Here is a 20,066-nt window from a genome sequence, read left to right on the forward strand (position 1 = left end):
CAAGGTGTATTAAACAACTTTGTAGTACTTAGGTACTTGTAGCAGCAGCAGTTTCTTTCCACAATTGGGGAGGACTAAAAATGTCACAAGCTATTTGGATACAAGGAATTGTTTAACAACTTTTTTTCTACACGTATTTTTTTTTACAAGAATCACATTTTTTTTTCTACAAGAATTCTGATACGCTCTTCTAACTCTAGTAGTGGACATATGTTTTAGTAACTCTTGATGACCATTAGTAAATTAAGGATTTACTAGGGGGTCAATATCTGTTTCTTGGATGTCTTAGTGTTTAAGAATGCCACAAAATTTATACAGTGATATTTTAAGAAAAATACTTTTTGTTAAAATAAGAGCACAAATCAAATTATTAATGGCTATTCAAACTTTACAAAATGTAACTAGTAATACCTTATAAGCAGCAGTTTTATTTTCTTTGATTTAGAGCTAGGATTCTTATTAGAGAGGACAGTTTATAAGACTGATATTTACAGGGCCACAAGCATAACTCATACAAGACAGGGAAAGGGTTCATTTTAGGTGGTGAGAACAGTAGTAGACACACTGTACTGGGAGCAAATTGGCAGCGTAAACCTGAGTTCTCTCATTTCAGTGGGTGAGTAAGCCATTTAATCAAACATTTTGCAAATTAGGGTAAAGGCAATAGACAGCTGCACAGTACGAAAGGTCTAAATACTGCAGCGTTAAGTAAAGGATCTGAATGTGTTGCATTAGCATAGCTTTGGATGAAAAATTAAAATGTACACTCTTTACATATAAAGATGCCAATTTAGAATCACAGTCCAAGCTGTGTCATGTGGATTGGCACACGTATGTGCACTTTCTTACCCAGTCTCTCTGGTGCCCACTAACATATACTTGTGAGAGATTTGAGGAAAGGAAATTAGGTTCATTCAACTCACTCTGAGGATCATGATCTTGCTGTCTTATTGTTATTATCCAAAGCAGAAGGGGGGGGGGATATCTCTGTGAATCTTGGTAAGTTTTTGCCTAACTAAGCTTTTCCTTTCACTGTTGCAGTTTAAATGTAAGACAGCTCTTTGAACCTTTCTTTCTTGTATCCTTTAAAAATATGATTGGTAGAAATTCTTTTAAATATTGTTGTATATTTTATTAGGAGCTATTCTTATCTCTTTCCACTTTAGAATTACAAAATTAAGTAAAATGATAGAAGTTGATACTGCTTGTAAATATGGCAATACAGGTGAAAGGAACTTAAAAAATTGCATAAAAGTAATTTTCAGGGAATACACATTATTTTCAGACAATACACATACTACAGCAATTCTTCATTGCTACATTACATTATGGCAAAATGGCCCAATTTTGAGCTGCTGAATAATGGAATGCTGCTCTAACTAAATTGTGGTTTAATTTTCCAATTTGAAAAGCAAGTACTAAGCATGTTGAATGTGTTTATGGATATGGATGTGTGCTAGACATTTAGCACATGGCTAAATCCTGGATGTCTGTGCACTTAACCAATCTGTAAGCCATTAGAATCTTTGTGCAAGAGAACCATTCATAAGGGTTCATAGTAACTAACAATCATGTGGGGGCAGAAAGAAATAGCTAGGAAGTATAATCAATACAGCAATAATTAATAGATTACATATTTTGTGTCTTTAAACTTGTGATTTTGAAATATGGAAGCAATATTTCATATCCACATCAGTCCATTTCATGGCTTTAAAGTAGCTTTTGCTGAGATGGTTTTGAATTAAAATTAGATGCTGAGATCTGCAGCATAGACTGGAATGTCTGAACAAGTCATTTGTAAGTATGTCTATCTCCTATATTAGGCTTATTAGTCAGGTATCTTGGTATTGGTAGTTATGGATTAGTACAGCATCACCAGCACTTTAAACTTCTCTCAGGTAAGTTAGGCCATATAGATAACTTAGGTCAGAGTTGTTACCTCCAGTTATATGGTATATTTAAGTCACACTATAGGTTCTTCTTTAGGTTTCTGTGTTGTTTGCTATGATTTTTCTGTATACTGACAGGTATTAGATGAAAAACAGAAAGGAGGAATATATATATATATATATATATATATATATAGAGAGAGAGAGAGAGAGAGAGAGAGAGAGAGAGAGAGAGTCAATTGGGTTTTAGGATATTTAAAAATTCACTGGGATGAAATGAAAACCACTTTAAATGACTTCTGTGGCTATTGTCTCCATACTTGGTCATTGCAGGGGTTTACAATACTGTTTTATTGATTTCCATCGTATGTAGTGAGACATACTTGACAATAGGTACTAATAGACTTTTACTTTATAACCTTCTAAGGGCTGCTTTCATTCTTTTTTTTATTTTTTATTTTTTTAAGATTTTATTGGGGAATTGGGAGAGAGGAACAGTGTGGGGGAATTGGGGAAGGGGAACAGACAAGTTGCTGTCCTTTTGTTCTTCAGTCTAGTTGTGGAGGACATCATTTCACTGGCCCATGTTGGTATTATCATTGCGCTCTTACCGGGTGAGGCAGTCGCTCACCAACCATTGGACAGCCATTCATGGCGGCTCACAGCAGCTCACGGCAGCTCACGCCTGCTGCCGGCCAACCCCACTGCAGCCTACCCGGTAGCTGGTGACTCACGGCAGGCCAGCTCCAGGTTGAGCTGTTGTTCACCATCTTAGCTGTAGAGGGCGCAGCATCACTAGCCCTAATGTGGGACCCGAACCAGGGCTCTGCTGCTCAGAGCTGGCATCCCAAGCCATCTCTTAACCAACGCGCCACTCGACCGGCCCACTGCTTTCATTCTTATTCTTTGGTACTTTCTTATTGTTCTTCCATCTAAAGGAACAAAAGGGGTAAAGCCTTGGTTATTTGATGTTAGATTGCCATGCATTATTTTTTGTTCATTTTGTTGCTTTGTTATTAATTTCCCTTTAGATACTTGGTGAAGAGGGAGGAGCTAACAGCCTCAATTCTAAGACTATCTTAAAATTTATCACCTGTTATCACTTTGTGGACTGACCTCCAATTTGATTGGAAGGGATGGTTTAATAAAACAAACAAAATATGTAGACTTATGGTGTATATCTCTAGGAGTAATATTTAACTAATTTCTCCTGATTACTATAGTAGGGTGCAGTAATATTATAGAGTGATCTTTCATTTCTGTGGTTCTGGTGCGGTAGGCCAATGAAGCCCTCTAGATAAAAGTCCGTTTATGGCCTGGAGGGCTTACTGGATGGAATCACACTCTGAATCATGATAGATAATATCCTCATGTCTGATACACTTCTATGCAAAAGTGCCCACTACTTGTGACTTTCTTCTTTCTCTACTTCTCAAGAAAATACCATTAGCAATAATGTAACAAAGGCATTATTAGAAGAATAGCCTTGAGTATATTATAATTATGTAAAAAGTTAATCATTAACATTGGTACTTTGTTAGTAACAAATTACTTGAGCAGATCTTAAAGCTGATCTTGCCATATGAGAGCTGGGACACTGTGATTAAGAACTGATATTTAAGATTTTAACATTTGAGGGTTGGTCTCCTTTTTTAAAAAGTTATTAATTATTTTATTATTATTATTATTTTTGTATCATCTTAAAACTGTAAAGCCCTGTTTCAGGTAGATTGAACACCACACATTTACTGAACTCCTTCTACGTGAAGAATGGTGTGCTTGGCCTGTGGATGATGATTCAGGAAGAAGATAAGGGTTGGAAGGCTGGATAAAGATAGAAGGGTTGCTGGGGAAGTCAATCCTGAGCTGAAGAAGCAATATCAATAGAGATGGAGGACAGAATTGACCCATTCTCTTCCCCTTTTCTCTCTCAGTTCCTTTTCCCCTTTGCCACTGCCAGTTATGTCACTAGAGTCTACTCATTGGACAAAATGAGGCATGTATTTGGGCTGGAATACTCCAAACAGAAGAGTCCATGGTTGTCCTTAGAAAGTATTTCATGATAAGTTGGGTATACTTTTAAGTTGCAAAGTACAATGGAGGTAGTAATGGCAATAAAATAGGTTATGACTAGAGATTGGTTTATTGCCCCACAAGTCCAACTAGCAAGTCCCTTAGGGTCTTTGTGAATTTTTTGTTCTTTTAAATATGTTTTCTTGGCTATCAATAGGCTTAGTTGTCTAATGAATAAAAGAAAACTTTAAGGAATATTTTCTGTAATATAAGAAAGCTAAAATAATTTCTGATACAATTAAAATATAGTTGTAATTACAATTCTGAAACCCAGGTTATGAATTATAAATATCACTTTTATAATGGCTTTATTGAGATATAATTCATATGCCATAAAATTTACCCTTTTAAACTACATAATTAAATAATTTTTATATGTTTACATACTTCTGCATCCATCACCACTATCTACATTTAGAATATTTTCACTAACTTAGAAACGCTGTACTTATTAGCAGTCACTCTTCATTTCCAACTCCCCCAAGACCCTGGCAACCATAAATATACTTCCTGTCTCTAAGAATTTGCTTATTCTGGATATTTCATATAAATGGAATCATACAATATGTGGGTTATTTCACTTATATTTTCAAGGCTTATCCATGTTGTAGCATGTGTCAGTACTTTATTCTGTTTTATTATTGAATAGTATCCCATTGTATGGATATGACACTTTATTCATTTTTCAGTTGATGGACATTCATGTTGTTTCCTTTTGTTTTTTTGCTGCTATAGATAATGTTATGAACAATTGCATATACATTTTTATGTGGCTATTTGTTTCAGTTCCTTTGGATATATACTAGGTATTGCAATTGCTGGGTCAGATGATAATTCTATGTTTAACATTTTGAAGGACCACCAAATTGTCTACTAAATCAGCCACACCATTTTATGTCCCCTCTGGCAACATATGTGGGTTCTAATTTCTCCACATTCTTGCCAGCCTTTGTTTTCTTTATAACCATCCTAGTGGGTGTGAATTAGTATGTCATTGTGGTTTCGATTCGCATTTCTTAATGGCTAATGATGTTGAGTATCTTTCCTTATTGTCTATTTGTATATCTTCTGTGGAGGAAGGTCTATTCAAATCCTTTGCCCATTTTTTTTTTAAGATTTTTTTTTTAAATTGGGTAATTGGGGCAGGGGAACAGACAAGTTGCTGTCCTTTTGTTCTTCAGTCTAGTTGTAGAGGATAGCGCTTCACTGGCCCATGTTAGTATTATCATTGCACTCTTCCCGGGTGAGGCAGTCGCTCGCTGGCCATTGCACAGCTGCTCATGGCGGCTCACTGCCACTCACGCTGACTGCCAGCCACTCATGGTAGCTTATGGCAGCCCACTGCAGTCCCTCTGCAGCCTACCCTGATGCGGGCAGCTCACGGCAGCCCAGCTCCAGGTTGAGCTGTTGTTCACCATCTTAGCTGTAGAGGGCGCAGTGTCACTGGCCCTCATGTGGGATCCGAACTGGGGCCCTGCTGCTCAGAGCTGGCATCCCAAGCCAACTCTTAACCAGCACGCCACTCTGCCAGCCCTCCTTTGTCCATTTTGAATTGAGTTATTGTCTTTTTATTTTTGAGTTGTGAGTTCCTTATATATTCTAGATAAAAATCTCTTATCAAGTGTGTGATTTATGAATATTTTCTTCTACTGATTGTTTTTTCACTTTATTGATTGTGTCTTTTGAACCATAAAGTTTTAAATTTTGATGAAATACAATTTATCTATTTTTTTAAATTGTCATATGTGTATTTGGTGTCATATCTAAGAAACCATTTCCTATTTGCATATCATGAAGATGTAGTTCTAAGATTTCTCCTGAGAGTTTTAGCCCTTGCATTTAGGTCTATAATTCATTTTGAGTTAATTTTTGTATAAGATGTGAGGTAGTCCAACTTCATTCTTTTTCAGGTGGACATCCTACTGTCCAAACATTTTTTGTTTAAAAATCTCATGAGACATAAATCTCATTTTGAATTAATATACATATAACCAAAAGAACTTTTTACCATTTTTAATTTGTTATTTATTTACCAAAAAAGCAATCTAAAAATGTCTTGGTATTTAAAAAATAAATTGTATATTACATGAAACTGTTATAGGGATACTGTGAAAATTTTTAGTAACAATGCATGCCTACTTTTAGTGTAGTTGAACTTATAAGCACTTTTAAATTTAATATCTTATGAAACTCATAAGCCCTTTTAAGAAAGTAATACCCTTGTGAAATAGAACACTTAGACTATTTGTAGGTACATGTAGTGAACAATTTTAATATAATTATCTTTGCCCTGATTCTTCTTATCTATGTTTATTTTAAAAGCATGAGCATTTCAATAATATACTGATGATATGATACTATATTTACATTTAATTTGTCTACTTAGCTTTAATGTTAATGCAATGAAGGTCAGAATTCACTGTGAGATATAAACTGTACTTCTTTTATTTAAATTTACTCTGGTTCACTTCTTAATATTTCATGCAGGACTTAACATTTCTTGATATGAATGTCATATAAAGTTGTAACAGAATAAACCTCCTGCTACAGCTTATAGTGCTGTGTTAAAACAAACAAACAAACAAAACCCTCTATTTTCCAGTAGATTAAGGCCTCCCGTTATAAATAGGTAGAGCCTTTCCTAAAGCAGGCAGACATCTCAGGGCCAAATATGTAAGGAAAGGTTCAAACATGAACTTGAACCCTGAAAGTGGGAGTAATTACACAGGAAAAGAAACTTTATGTTTCTTTACTCTCTAATACTTCTCTTGGGGTTAGATATTAAGTTGCCAGATCTATTAGGCATTTTGGGCATATTAGGAGGTGAGTAAGGAGGATTACATGTACTGAACTCTAAACTGAAGACAGGTAAACTATATGCTAGATTATCTAGTTTCATGACATATTCTACGCTGATTTCCTTTGTATTATATCTAAATATTTAATTACGTTGTATTTAAGTATTGCAGCCTTGCCTTATCTGTATAGTGGGGAATTCAGAGAAGGGCCATTTACTTTTGCTTGAACCAGAGTATATGATTTAGAGCAGTGCCAGTATTCTCTCTTTTGAAGCCATCATTAATGAGATATCCAGAGGAGAGATGACTCTCAGGAGGCACGAATAAGGCTATAAGAGGCCCACTAGCTTTCCATGGAAAGCTTTGGAAGATCTTAATTTTGGTTTCTTAAGGAATAGGATAGTTATTCTCTCCAAAGGTAAATTTTTTTCTGTTTTATGATATCAAAAAATATTTTGTCTTCAAATACTTTGTCAGGGAAGAGTGCAATTTTGTGAGATGACTTTTGCTTAACCTTTCTAACTTGTTTACTTGGGCCCCCAAACTTTAAAACAGGTAGAATTGTTAACATCAGCATGTTAGCATACTGATGGTCTTTTTGCCTTAATCTATGAGGTGTGGTCAAAAGATACAGTGAATGTTTAAATTAAAAAAAAGTTATTATAGTAAAGGACACATTGCCATTAACCCCCCTCAAAATACTCCCTTTCGCTTTGAACATATCCCATCATTCTTGCCACTTTGTGAAGCAGTTCTGGAAGTCCTCTTTCCTGAGTGTTTTACTTCGTCCTCCATCATGACAACATTCTGTGTCACACATTGCAATTTCTGTCAAATAAAAACATTAGGGTGTGTCCTTATCCACCTTATTCACTGTATCTGGCACCGTGCAACTTCTGGCTCTTCCCCAAAGTAAAAATGGCCATGAAAGGTAAATGTTTTGAATCAATTCAGGACATTGATGCAGCCATGATGGCACAACTAAGAACACTCACAAAAGAGGACTTCCAGAACTGCTTCAGAAAGTGGCAAGAACAATGGGATAAGTGTGTTTGAAGCGAGGGGGAATATTTTGATGGGGATTAATGGCAATGTGTCTTTTACTGTAATATATTTTTAAAAAATTATACATTCTCCATATTTTTTATCACACCTCATATACGCACATTTAACTTCCTGAAAGATACATATATATGTACATATAAATGTATATATAAATGTGTATATGTATACACACACACACACACACACACACACACACATTACCTAGGTGTACAGGTGATATACAAATGCATGAAACATAGAGCTATCTCTTTGCTATTTCTGTATCTCCAGTGTCAAACGTACTCCCTGACACCTAGTGGGTTTGCTCAATGATGGTTAGAATAAGTGACATTTTGAAAATAATGGTGATATTTTTTAATGCCCTTAATTAGTTTATTTATTTATTTATTTTTAAAGATTTTATTGGGGAATTGGGGGAGGGAAACAGTGCTGGGGAATCAGGGGAAGGGGAACAGAGAAGTTGTTGTCCTTTTGTTCTTCAGTCTAGTTGTGGAGGACGTTGCTTCACTGGCCCAAGTTGGCACCATCATTGTGCTCTTCCCGGGTGAGGCAGATCAGTCGCCTGCCTCTGGACGGCCACTCACTGCGGATCTTGGCAGCTCATGATGGCTGCTGGCCGCTCACACTGGCTACCGGCCACACACAGTAGCTTATGGCAGCCCACTGCAGCTTCACTGAAGCCTACGCTGTCACTGGTGACTCACGGCAGCCCAGCTCCAGGTCAAGCTGTTGTTCACCATCTTAGCTGTAGAGGACAGCGTCACTGGCCCTCATGTGGGATCCGAACCGGGGCTCTGCTTCTCAGAGCTGGCGTCCCAAGACAGCTCTTAACCAACACACCACTTGGCTGGCCCTAGTTTATTTTTTTGACTTTAAAACACTTTTAGCTTTATTGAGGTATAATTGACAAACAGGAATTGTTTATATTTAAGGTTTACAATTCGATATTTTGATATATTGTATACATTGTGAAATAATGACCACAACCAAGCTAATTAACATATACATAACCTCTCATAGTTAACATATTCTTCTTCCTTCATTTCTTCCTCTCTCCTCCATCTCTCTGTCTTTCTTTTTAATAATTTTTTAATATTTCAATTAAAGTTGACATACAATATTATATTAGTTTCAAGTATACAACATAGTGATTAGAGATTTATATAACTTACAAAATGATCCCCCCAATAAATCTAGTACCCACCTGACACCACACATAGTTATTATAATATTATTGGCTATATTCCTTATGCTGTACATCATATCTCCTTGAATGCTTTGTAACTACCAATTTGTACTTCTTAATCCTTTCCCTTTTACACCTAGCCCCCTAACATCCCTCTATATGGCAATCATCAAAATGTTCTCTCTATCTTTGAGTTTGTTTTCATGTTTGTTTATTTTGTTCTTTAGATTCTACATATAAGTGAAATGTATGTTTGTCTTTCTCTATCTGACTTACTCCACATAGCATAATACTTTCTAGGTCTATCCATGTTGTTGCAGACAGCAAGACTTTATTGTTTTATATGGCTGAGTAATATTCCATTGTATGTACAGAGGGTGCCAAAAAATGTATACAAATTTTAAGAAAGGAAAAAATTTCATTAGAATTGTAATACTCAATATGTACAAATAACAAAAGATGAGTGCAAGTCATGTGTATACATTTTTTTTGGCACCCTTAGTATATACCACTTCTTCTTATTCCATTCACCCACTGATGGCAACCCAGGTTGCCTCCATATCTTAGCTATTGTAAATAATGCTATAATGAACATATGGATGCATATGTCCCTTCAAAAGTAGTGTTTTGGGTTTCTTCACATAAATACCCAGAAGTGGGTTTGCTGTGTCTTTCTTTGTCTCTTGTTATGGCCTTTGTTTTAAAGTCTATTTTGTCTAGTATAAGTATTGCTAGCTTTTTGTTTTTGGTTTCATTATCATGAAATATCTTTTTCCATCCCTTGCTTTCTGTCTGTGTGTGTCTCTCAATCTGAAGTGAGTCTCTTATAGGCAGCATATATATAAGGATCTTGTTTTCTTATTTATTCAGCCACCCTATGTCTTTTGATGGGGCATTTAATCCATTTACATTTAAAATATAATAATTGTTTATAGATACATAGTTATTGCCATTTTATTATTCATATTTTGATTTTTTTCTTCTTCTTCTTAAAGAAGTCCCTTTAAAATTTCTTGTAATACTGGTTTGGTGGTGATAAACTCTAGCTTTTTCTTGTCTGGGAAGCTTTTTATCTGTCCTTCAATTCTATATGATAACCTTGCTGGGTAGAGTAATCTTGGTTGTATGTCCTTGCTTTTCATTACTTCGAATATTTTGTGTCAATCCCTTCTGATCTACAAAGTTTCTGTTAAGAAATCAGCTAACAGTCTTATGGGAGCTCCCTTGTAGGTAACTAACTGCCTTTTTCTTGCTGCTTTTAAGATTCTCTCTTTGTCTTTACCTTTGTTAATGCTCTTAATTTAGATATCACCAACCTAAACTTGAGAGTAGAGCTCTAAGTAAAAATAACTTCTTTAATAGTGGTTTTTGATGATGTTATTATATTAAAAATGAAATATTTAAAAATCTGGAGTTTGATTTTCTTACGTATTTCCCTTTAATAAAGGAAGCATAAACGAATTTTGACTTTTTATGTCCTCCTCCATATTATAGAAGAATCTTCTGGTACAAGCTCAAGCCAGATGATTTTCTTTTCTTTTGGCTTGTGCTGGTAAAGATGTCCCCAGTCCTATTGATTTATATGGGCTAGATTTGTATAACCCTGTCTAAAGGCCAGTCAGTGCCTCTGCGTTATTGTCTTCCTTTGACCATCACTGTTAGATAGTTGTATATTTAAATACACTGATATTTAACTATATTTAAGTATACTGATAAGGACAATAGTATAAGTATGAGAATTTTGGAATTAGATGAAGATTGGAATCCTAGCTGCAAATTTTCTGCACCCTCAGAGTTGTTTTTGTTTGTTAGCTTGTTTTGTTTTGTTAGTAGAGGGAGAATACCTCCTTTATATATTTGTACTGACTAAAAGAGAGTACATAAGTAGAGTTCCTAACACAATACCTAGGATATAGACATTTATTTATAAGCTCTTTTCTCCTCATTTCCTTGTCAGGTACATATTCCAGTGGGTGACCTATGACACAATTATTATTTTTCATTTAATATAATATTTTAAATCTTTTACCTAATGCTAAAGGCTACATAAATAAATTTTTGAAAATTATCCAAATAAAGCTTGAATGAAGGCCTAGTGGAAGCCATGTTCTCACTAAGCCTCCTTTTGTGCTTTATGAGCCTAACCAATTCTTATAAGCCTTCAGAGGCCTTCAGGGCCTAAAGAAGCCTGGAACATTTTGTATTGTCCAGAGTGGGACTGGCTGCAAACAGACAGTTTTGAAATCCTAATATTGTTCTTGAGTTAAACAACGTTGCCAAATATCTGTACTAGAATATTATGAAATACCTTTTCCTATATATCACATAGAGTTGAATCTTAGTCATCTGCATACACCAAAGTGAGTATTTAAAAATATTTTACAGCTTCTCTAATATGTATATTTTATTTCATGTTTATTATCTCCCTTAATTTCTTATATCTAATAATAATTACCTTAAACCTTTGAGGTATATTATATGGGTTGTTCCCATACTCTGGTGCTTTTTGCCCTAGTTACGAATGAATGAAGCACGTTTTAAAGCAACCTTTTACCATCACTGCTCTGCTACGTAGGAGATTCACTGCCCAACTATTTTTTACTTCTTAGGATTTAAAAATCTCATTTGCAGATTTGAACTCTTTTTTGCTACTGGGCTTTTTATTACTTTTCACTACTTCACCCCCATCCCCACCCTCATTGTGTATTTAAGTCTTAGTTTTGCTATTGTCAATGCTGCATACACCCTGAACACTATAAATAGCCTATTCTGTCAATTTTGTATTATTCATGAAAATCGTAGCCCTTTTCTTTGTTCCTACCTGACTACTTTAAGCTCTGTCATTCATTTATTTTCTTTAGAGAAAAATAACCTAGATATTTAAAGTCTATCTTGAATTTGCCTTTTTCAAGGGCTTGTAGGAAATGTTCTGCCTCGTAAATGAGAATCCTGGCTTGGGAGAGGGGATGGAACCAATGAGCACCCTTCCTCCTCCAGTATTCAGGTGACTGGGCAGCTTTGCATCCTGGCACCGCTGGGCTTATGATGGCTACTTATTATCTGGACGTGACAGTGAATAACAGACTTCTCTTTTTCTTGGGAATAGCATTGGAAAATCCAAAGTTTAAATGTTCTGAGAAAACACAGTTAAGATAACCTAGCAAATGAAGATGACCTGATTAAAATGTCAATCAATTAATTATATAATTGATTTCCTATTGAATATTTAATGTGATACCAGGAACAATGAAGTTTCATTTAAAGTTGCTTTATACTTCCTTTGATGTTTAGTTACTTGACTTAGTTAGAATTATAAACTGGTGGAATTTCTTTCCAGGGGAGGCTGTGGGTGAGGAAAATATGTCTTTAAGAGCATTGTAAGGCGGTTGTATCTACTACTCAGAAGAGAGGGTGGGGCTGCATAAAGCCATGCTGGCATCATCAGTGTGTGGAATATAACTCTTAGGAGTGACTGAAGGTACTGAGGAGAAAAGGCGTGAAAGAAGACAGGGTTCTTACAGCCTCCAAGATTTAATGAAAGAATAAGCCAGTCAGGCATTTTTATTCATAGCAGAATCCACTGACTTATTCCTTAAAATTTGAATATTAATGTGAGAAATGGACTCTAGATACCACAGCTTCAGAATTAATAGATTCTTTTTTCATTTCAGTCAAGTTTGAACTCAATAAAGAAAGAAGATATATTTAAAGAAAGGAGATGCATTAGGATATGCTATAACGTTTGGCTATAATTTTTTATTTTATGTGTATAGTTTTTAATCTGCTGTTGATATTTTTAAGGAGAAGGATTGAAAAATGGCAGAGAACTTGTATTGTTATTTTACTTGCTGAATTGAGGTTGGGTTTTCTTAAACTAAGAATTGATTACCTTCTATGGAAAGAAAATCAGGTGAATGTTTTTCATTACTGGAATTTGGAGGATACAGCCCTAAAGTAGAATCTAAAATATCTACTTCAAAATGTAGCTCCCATATAAGCAGTCTTATCTTCTGAACTTCAAGCCTTTAATGGACTTCGCTTCGAAGGATGGTTTTATATGATAGATTTAACTTGACTTTTTAAAATTGGTAAAACCTTGCTTAGTCTTCTACATCATTGTCATTAAAAAAATCATAATTTGTACCGAAGAGTTGACTTTCCTATCATTAGTATACTCCAAATTCTTATACCTTCAGCTAACACATTTTATTTTTTGTATCACTGCCTACTGGTTCTGATGTGATCGTAGGTGTGATATGTACACTATGCTGGAATTAGGAGACAAGGAACACAATTTACTCCTGGCTCCCACTGGGCACCTGCCCCTAGACTGATCCTGAATCTAGCAGTGACAATCCACTAAGACCACATAGGGGTATGGATTTCATTTGTGACAATAAAATTATGACAACAGAGGTATTACTTTTTATCAGAGTAAGTGACCTTTCCTATCACTCTCCGAGTTTCAAGTTCCATTTGGGTGCAGTCAGCGGAAATGATGTTAGGATTTATTTAGTCAAAGTCTTCCTTTAATTCTGACTCTGATACATTGCTTTCTCTGCCTTTCTAAACTATGGTTTGTGTTAAGTTTAGTTTTCTGAAATAAAATTTAGCAAACGTCTGTTAATTGATCTCAAGTATTCTTTATGCTGTGGAATCAGCGTATTTCACTAACAAACTTGCCTTTTTATAAAATTGTTTTAACTTATTGAGAACTTAAAATTTGCATAAGCTATTACTATATCATGAGTCACTTTAGAAAATTTTATTTTAGCCCTTGATTGGAAAAAATCTCTCAAAGGATTGATTTGGTTTTGTATAACAAAATTCCTTTCAGTAAATGTTTAGTGAGGTGAAAGAGTCTGACACATTTACTTCTGATATACATAAAGTCTGACCTACAACTTATAAATTTTACTTTGATATTTATTCTCCTTCAATAAAATATATAAGGTATGGACTATTGTGCTTACAAAAAATCCTTCTGCCTGCTTTACTCCTTCTTCACAACTGGTTGTAATCTCTTCAATGAACCACCACCATGCATTTAGGCTTCAAACATACTCACCTTACTTTTATAATGCAGCCATTTGTGCCTATTAAATTGTAAGTTCCAATAAAAGCCAAAACTCTGGCTAACTCCTTATTGAATGTTCACTGCCTAGAAGAGAGGCTTGCAGATAGTAGATGCTCAGGAGATATTTGATAATTGAGTTGATTGAATTTTCAGTTTTATTATCTCTTCGATATACACATATAATCAGAGAAGATTTGATAATATAAGGAGGATGCATAAATAATAGTAGCGTCTTTTTGTATTCTGAAACTACATCCAAAAAACAATTTATTCCTACTTTGTACGTCCAAAGAAACTTCAGGTATAGTCTACAACCATGTTATAGCTTGGGTCATATCAGTTACATCTATCAGTCATATCAAACTTAGATTCTTAGGGTTGGAAGGGTCCTGAAATATCATCCATCCTGACTTCCCATCCATTGATTGGGTTCCTTCTGTAGCAATGGTTGTGAACCTTGGCTACCTATTTGAATAACTTGAGGAGCTTTATAAATCCTAGTGCTCAAGCCTCACCTCAGTCCGATTCTATAAGAATCTCCAATGGTGGCACCTAGGCATGAGTGTTTTTTTAGAGCTAAAGGTGGTTCCAATGTCTAGTCAAGGTTCAGAGCCATTATTCTATAAAATCCCTACCAAATATTTTCAGTCTGATTGATCTCCTCTGGAGACGAGTACCTACCTCACTATCAAACTTAAGTCTCCTATAAGAGGATTTAAATTATACACTAGTTAAATTATATAACATAAATTAAGCTCATCAATTTAATACTTAACTGTTGATAAGCAACACTGAAGAGAGAGTGACATCTAAATTTGAATTATCTTCTTTGAAGTGAGTGGTATTGCAGCACTTTTGAATGACTTTCAAAAGGCTGATCATAAAAATTACTTCAATCCTTTTCAAATTTTACTTTAGCAGTAATCAAGTTACTTGGTGTGACTCAGATGAGCGTTCTGCTCTGTTTTAGGGTATTATGATCATTTTCTTTTTTTTGTACTTGGGAAAACAATGAAGTGATGAGCAAATTGTTTTTGTATTTACTTGCCTGTACCTTGCTGATTTAATATGCAGGTTTATAGTTGAAAGTTGGGTAGGCCCTTTTGGAATTGTGCTAGCTTCTTAGGATGATAATGTACCAAATAGGAAACTTCAAATATACTGAAAGGGGAATGGCAGAGATTTGGTTTTGTAACTCTTCTTGATTTTAGAGAAAAATCTTTAGAGAAAGCTGTGTATGTTATGTGACCACACAGAGATACACACACTTGTGTTCTTGCTCAGGACTGTATCTATCCTGAGACCATTTACCTCTGTGTCAACTCATCTGGGCACTTTTGCATTCCCTTTAGGAGAATCTGAGCACGGAAAGTCAGTATATATCATTATTAGATACTTACGTTGTTCTGGAGTCAGACAAATCTGGATTTGAGTCTCATGTCCATCCCTCCTCACTGTGTGGCCTTGGGCAAATTATTATTTTATCTCAGTCTCAGTCTTTCTATTTGTAGAGATAATGGAACATTCTTGTAGGGATGTTGTAAGGATTAATAGTAGTAATGCATACAAAGTCTCACAATAGCCTCTGGGTTATAGAAACTGCCCATTAACTTAAATTTTTTATACCACTTTGTGAGGTATGATTGACATATAAAAAGCTGAACATATATAATGTATACAACTGAATGAGCTTGGTGATAAATGGTTACCTGTTATTATCACCATTAAGGTCATAGACATACCCATCACTTCCTAGTTTCCTCTAGCCATGGTGATGATGATGATAATGATGGTGATGACTGGTAAAAACACAATATAAAATCTACTCTCTTCGAAAATATTAATATAAAAGGGTGTTGTTATAGGCACTATACTGTATAGTAGATCTCAGAACTTACTCATCTTGCATATTGAAATTATGTACACTTTGACCATCACCTCCTCATTCCTCTCCCCCATAATCTGGCAATCACCATTCTACTCTGCTTCTATGAGTTTGACTATTTTAGATACCACATATAAGTGATATCATATAGTATTGTCTTTCTGTGTCTGGCTTATTTCATTTAGCATAATGTCCTCCAGGTCTATCCATGTTGTCATAAATGGCAGGATTTCTCTCATTTATAAGGCTGAATGATATTTCATTATATGTATACACCACATTTTCTTTATCCATTCATCCATTGTTGGACATCTATACTGTTTCCATCTCTTGGCTATTGTGAACAATGCTGCAGTAAACATGGGAGTGCAGGAATCTTTGAAATCTTGATTTCAATTCCTTTGGATAAATACCCAGAGGTATTGCTGGATCGTATGGCAATTTTATTTTTAGTTTTTTGAGGAACCCCCATACTGTTTTCCATGAGTCATAGCAATTTACATTGCCACCAACCATTTTACCAAGGTTCCCTTTTCTCAATATGGCTAACACTTGTAACAGTTTTGTTTGTTTGTTTGTTTTAATAATAGCCATTCTAACAGGTATGAGGTGATATTTCATTGTGGTTTTGACTTGTGTTTCAGTTATGTTTAGTAATGTTAAACACTTTTTCATATAACTGCTGGCCTTTTGTATACCATCAGTATTACTGAGCAGATGACAATAGTTATAAAATAAGACCTTTTAACACAGTAGCAGAACAACATCCAGAGTCTAGTTCTGTAGAGACCGTAATGTCTATTCTTCTTTATACCCTCAGACATGATCTTGGATTGTGCTTTCATCAGACTGAGTTTCCTATTGAGACCCCTAATGCTTCAGAAGCTCATGGGAGAGGATGTGTCTTTTCTGTAAGTCCGTAGAGCATGCAAGACGGCTGAGGTTCTTAGGTTTCCTCTGTGTACCAGAAAAGCTAGTCTTTATAGCTGGTAGTCTTTGGTCAGCTAAGAGGCTCCTAGCATCGATTTATTGTATGCTACGCATAGAGTTGTCAGATAAAATAAAGAATACCCATGTAAATTTGAATTTCATAAAAATAACCATTTTTTTTAGTGTAAGTATGCCCCAAATATTACATTGGACATATTTATACTAAAAAATTTATTTGTTATTTACCTGAAATTCAGATTCAACTGACCATTCTACAGGTTTTTTATTTTTATTTTTTTCTAAATTTGGCAATCCTACCTATATGCTATGTAAGAGTGTTTGGAGTTAGATATTAGGCAGCTTTTATCCTAAGTAGAATGGTAGTATTTCTCAATGAAGTGGTGAGAAATACTGCTTAAATAAGTGAAAAGGTTACATTATAGCACTAAAATGATTTCATTTGTTGAAGTATTATAAATATAATTGTTACAAATTATTACTGATACATTAGACAATCATGATGTAGATAGAAGAATTTTTTCCTACTTCTCTAACCCCAAGAATTTAAATGAATTTGAACCTAAAGGCTCTTGCAACTACATACTTACAGAATATTAAAGAGCATGTATGATAGTATAAGTGTATTCCGTCTTGAGAGAGTCTGAAGTTAAAAAGGGTTGAAGAATGATTATTCATGCTTTAGAATATTTCTTACTTTATTAGTATATTTAAAATATGTACAAACATTTTATTACACATATTTTAATGTAGCAATTCTTGATCACACCAGAACATGTTGAATTCTCCCTTCTGAAAACTTTCAAAGCACTTTGGTATTCATTCATCATTCATTCAACATGGCCAAGCATCTTCTATGTGTAGGAATTGTGCTTAGTGCTGGGGCAATAAAAATAAAGCAGAATCACTGCCCATGTGGAACTCACAGTATAGCTCTGGAAAGAGAGAGGTGTTATTGACATTATAATGCCAAGTGACAAGTGTTATAACAATGAAATAAATTGCCGGTAGAGTCATAAAAAGTAGCTTGATGAAGGCTTCACTAAATAGGTGACACTGAAATTGGGTTTTCAACAATCAATAAAAGTTTGTTGGGCAAAAAGAGTTAATGCAGAGAGAGAGAGAGAAAGAGAGAGAGAGAGAGAGAGAATGAAATAATTGAAAAATCCCCACAACAACTCAGCCTATAAAATAATCTGGCATAACTTGTTAATTGTAAGAAGATGGCAGGGGAAGGGAGTACTCTGGAAGCAGTAATAAGTGTGAGATTTGCAATTAGGTTTGGAGACAGGCAAGATGAGCTGATAGAGAGCATTTCATATCAGTTTATGAATTTTGATCTTATTGTTTAGTCAACAAGGAATTCCCCAAAATTTTAAGTCAGTAATACCTAATTGCTTGTTTTCGGAATCTACCTAGAACATGGAAAGATACATGACCAGTTTATTGTGGTAGTTTATGGGTGATGACACGATGGCATAGGAATAGAGTAGTTGTAGAAGGAGTTGAGAAATCTTGAGTGGAAACATTTTTAAGAATTATTAGGATTTGAACAATTTTTCTGGCATTTTATTTTTTTAATTAATTAATTTATTTTTTGGTGTAGGGGCAGAAGGTTTGAGGATAAAAGATAAGGGAGAAATCATGTGTATGTAAGTTTGTGTGTTATTGCCGCAAGGCCTTAAAGTCGTTAGAGGCAGGAACACTCTCCTAACACTTCTGTTTGGTTCCCCACAGCATGCTAAACAATGTTTCATAGATTCTAGTTACATTTAAACAAGAAACACAAAATGTATAATATGGGGCATATTTGTATATTAGTATGTTATTATTATTTTGATAAATCTATTGGGTATTATAGAAATAACTTAAGATACATGGTGGGAAATTGATTCTTTATCCCATTCCAATACATAGAATAATCCAAGTATCTGAAAACATAATGATCTCATTAAAACTAATCTTTGTATTGAATAATGTCTTGTGCCTAGTAATTGTTACCATTTACTTTAAAATGCAGTTGTGTATAATCCTTTTAATTTTTTGATGTGTTAATAGAACTGTTCTTCCCATATTACAATTAAAGAATTCTGCTAGAGGAGTAAATCATGCACTTTGAATTCATGCTTAAATCATAAATCTTGAGACAAAGAAGCAACAAGCAGTGATGCTAATAGAAGAGCTTTCATGTTCCAAGAAGTTTATTACTTTATACACAAAACAATTAATGTACTATTTAAATATTATCATATATATTCTCATACTTAATTTTTCTTTATAATTTCTTTTTTTACTTAGGTGTCATCTAATACTATTTGATTGCAAGTTTAGTTTTACATAGGTGCATTAGGTAAGCACACTAGTTGAGGAGGTCTTGCGTGAGGTCCTCAAACACCCAGACTCTAAGGCAGCAATGTTCAACCTTGAACAGGTAAAGCGCTACATGGCCTCGGAGTAGGGAGAGACTGTGACCTTGTAACATCTCATTTGTTAATGTCTTCAGGAAGATACTGTGTCACCATGACTCAGCACCACTGGCACATTGATTCTGCAGCACAGGGAACACACAGAAGAGCAAAGCTGGTCTGTCAGATACAGATTAGTTTGAGACAGAGCACCTGCAATTCCTAACAGTGGCTCTCTCATTTGCCTGTATCTTTGGCTGCAGGGCGGGAAAGCAGAATGGATCTGGGCAGTTTATTTTCTCAGTTCTGTTGAGTAGAGGGAGAGCAGCAGAGTGCATGCTCTTCTACTTTTTTTGTGCTGCAATGGGCATGTTGGCTATTGCTGGGACCCTTTCAGTGGACAGTTAGAGAGCACCTAAGTGTCTGGAGTCTTTATGTGGCTGAAAAGCCACATTCCAATGACACCAGCACTCCAGTGTTAGGCTGTGTGACCTGGGCATATAACAGTTGGACCAATGATCACATGGCTTACATCACAAAGACACACTTAACTAGTTTTTTAATGAGGAAATAGATGAGTTTTACTAGTCTGTTGATGGAGAGCTCACAATGTAGTCTTGATAAAATCTTTCCGGAACAAACCCTGTGAAATGGCATAATGACTATCGACACACAAATGGCTGAATTCTATTAAAATAATTCCCCTTATTGTCTCTTATATTCATTTAGGTCCAGAGGAT

Source organism: Hipposideros armiger, unplaced genomic scaffold (genome assembly GCF_001890085.2).
Source record: "Hipposideros armiger isolate ML-2016 unplaced genomic scaffold, ASM189008v1 scaffold_408, whole genome shotgun sequence".
Classification (NCBI taxonomy): Eukaryota; Metazoa; Chordata; class Mammalia; order Chiroptera; family Hipposideridae; genus Hipposideros; species Hipposideros armiger.